Consider the following 2,497-nt stretch of genomic DNA (forward strand, 5'->3'; position numbering starts at 1 on the left):
TTGTCCTCTATCTCAAGCACTTCACGTTCGGATTTTCGCTCTACCCCGGCTGCTTCAAGCTGCCAGCGCAATCCGGCGCCTTCCCCAGGCGCCTCGATGAGCGGGACGAGAAGCCTGTCCCTGCACAGCATCAATGGGGGGCATTCCTTTTGTTACTTATTATATGAACTATAGTGATCCTGAATAACAGCAAATAAACTGATTACATCGTAAGCACTTTTTCTTTTGCGTTTACAGAACGGGATGCATAATGCATGAGTTTCACAGCTCCCCGCGCTCAACTGGGATTGCAAAGCTGCGTATGGGTATCCGGTTTACCACAAAATATCCATTAGCAATGAACACAAGGCAAGGTACTTTGGCAGGTCTGACTTGCTCTCCGTCAGTTTCAAAAGGAATGAGCTGTAAGGTTTATTTTGTAGAAAGATATTTTGATAGAATATTTAACGGATTTTGCCAATTCACATCTCTGTTTTCTTTTTTAAGAATAAAGAGATTGAAACAGTTAATAGCTTTGAATGAAATTAACTTTTCTTCAGTAAACCAACCAACCAAACAAAGCAGCTATGATGATTCTCTTGCAGCTTTCCAAAACAATTAGGCGGTAATGACTGCTGAAGAGATTTTCATGTCGTTTCAAACACTTGTTGGAACAATTGGAAGCCACAAATTCTTCTCTTTGTGACTTTATTATCTAAAAGGAAATGACTAATTTGGAGTTTGTTATTATTGTTTTATAGTCCATGAAATATAAATATATAAGTAAACACTTCCATGGATTTAAATATATAAAATACATGATGTGGAATAGTTAAAAATTAAATAGTTTTCTTTAGCTGAGGCTGAGCCAGGCTAAATTATAACTAGGATTTAATGCGGTGGTTTTCAGTTCCCTAGCGTAGCCCTCATGGATTGGAGCTGCCAGCGAGTTTCACACCAGGAATCATCCCGTTGATGGAGCTGGGACCTCGGTCATTCCTGGTGCCACTGGGCAGGACGCTCTGCAGGGATGCTGCTGGTGCTTCTCAGCCATCGCCAGTAGCTACATCCTCTCTGAGAGGCACGCATCTATAAAAAAGACCCATAATTAATTTAAAGATGACCCACGTTGAAGAATGTTCCATATTGCCATGCAGTAGGACCTCTTATCCTGATATTTAACCTATTTTCTAACTCAATTTAAGTGTATGAATGAATCATGACATAGGAATAACATTTGAAAGGAATGGGTTCCTCGACATTTAACAATTGTTGATCAACGTTAATAGGGGAGCAGGGAGGTCAGGACTTTTCCTGTAGCCTTTTTCATCCCAGAAACACTAATTAAATCTTGCTCCTTTGCAGTCAGCCCAGGGCCCATCTTGCTGCAGCCGGCTCGTTCCTCAGGAGCTGTAATCCCTTCCTTTGACTCTCCCCCAGCTGGACTGCCCCAGGTAACTGCACACAAGGACACACCAGATGCTCTTTCTGGCATTTCCCCTTGCTCTTACCTTTCCTGCGTGGTTTAACAGTCCCTCAGCTCTACCCAACAGGAATTGTTCCAGGCTATTTTGGTCCTCACCCAGACCATATGTATTTCCTTCCCTTTCAAGTGCGATAGATGTGTGCTGGAGGTGGATGTCCCTGACGGGCACATCTTGTCTCTTCTTCTCCAGAAGCGCTTGAAAACCCTCTTCTCCGCGCCATGCTGCTGCTCTGCTGGCGACGGCACTTTTTGTCACCTCTGTGCCTGCCTCTCCAAGTCCCTTTGTGTGTTACGCTGCCCCTGTGCAAAGGAAAGAAGTCCCAATCATTTCTGCGAGCTGTTACATTAACCTCCGTGTCCCTTCTGAGATCTGGCTGTGCTCTGATGGCCGCGGTGCTCTGCCCCCTGGCACGGCCCAGGTGGAGACAAGCTGCTGCTGCTGCTTCTCTCATTTCTTGCCCCGCTCTCCCAGCCTCTGCTGCCTTGTTCCCTCCCGTAGCAGCCTGTCTGTTGCACAGGTTATTAGCTTGCCAGCTTTTTCCTCTGCTGTGTTTCCTACAATGCCAAGAAAAATGGGATCCTGAGTCCTAATTTCTAGGCGCTACTACAAACAATAAGGATTATGATCATTGCTACCAGCGTCTCTGATTTATTCCATTACGGTATCTCTTTATAGCACGAGCTTCATTGTATAGTAATGATGGAGATAAATTTTGGCCCCTTATTTTTCATAACCACTTGCTAGCTATATATCATCAATTTTCCTCTCATTTAGAATCGTGCTTCTACTTCAGGAAAAGAAAAAAAAAAATCCCAGTTGTCTAGGTAATAAAGCCAGTAAAACAAATTCTGAAGTGTATTTTACAATGGAATTTGATTGTGTTAATTTTTCATGTGTTAAAAAAGAGGATGCTTGCTCTCTCTGGGACATGTTTGTTTCTATGGTTTGTTTTTTTTCTGACATCCATAACTTGTAGTCAGGTGGAAGATCCTTTTTTTTTTTTTTTTTTTTTTTTTTTTTTTTTTTTTTTT

The 2,497-nt window shown here is 42.7% G+C and overlaps 1 long non-coding RNA gene across 3 annotated transcripts in view; it reads left to right on the forward strand.

Annotated features, from left to right (window-relative positions):
• Window positions 1-240: 240 nt before the first annotated feature.
• LOC118173490 overlaps window positions 241-2,497 on the forward strand; it is a 6,240-nt gene continuing 3,983 nt past the window's right edge. For 2 of the 3 annotated variants that reach the window (XR_004754230.1, XR_004754229.1), the window contains exons 1-2: window positions 241-404; window positions 1,345-1,433. This is a non-coding gene — a long non-coding RNA (uncharacterized LOC118173490). Of the gene's footprint in view, window positions 410-1,344; window positions 1,434-2,497 lie in introns of all 3 variants that reach the window. The other variant, XR_004754231.1, reaches the window with a different exon arrangement.

The sequence above is a fragment of the Oxyura jamaicensis genome, chromosome 12 (assembly GCF_011077185.1).
Source record: "Oxyura jamaicensis isolate SHBP4307 breed ruddy duck chromosome 12, BPBGC_Ojam_1.0, whole genome shotgun sequence".
NCBI classification, from domain to species: Eukaryota; Metazoa; Chordata; class Aves; order Anseriformes; family Anatidae; genus Oxyura; species Oxyura jamaicensis.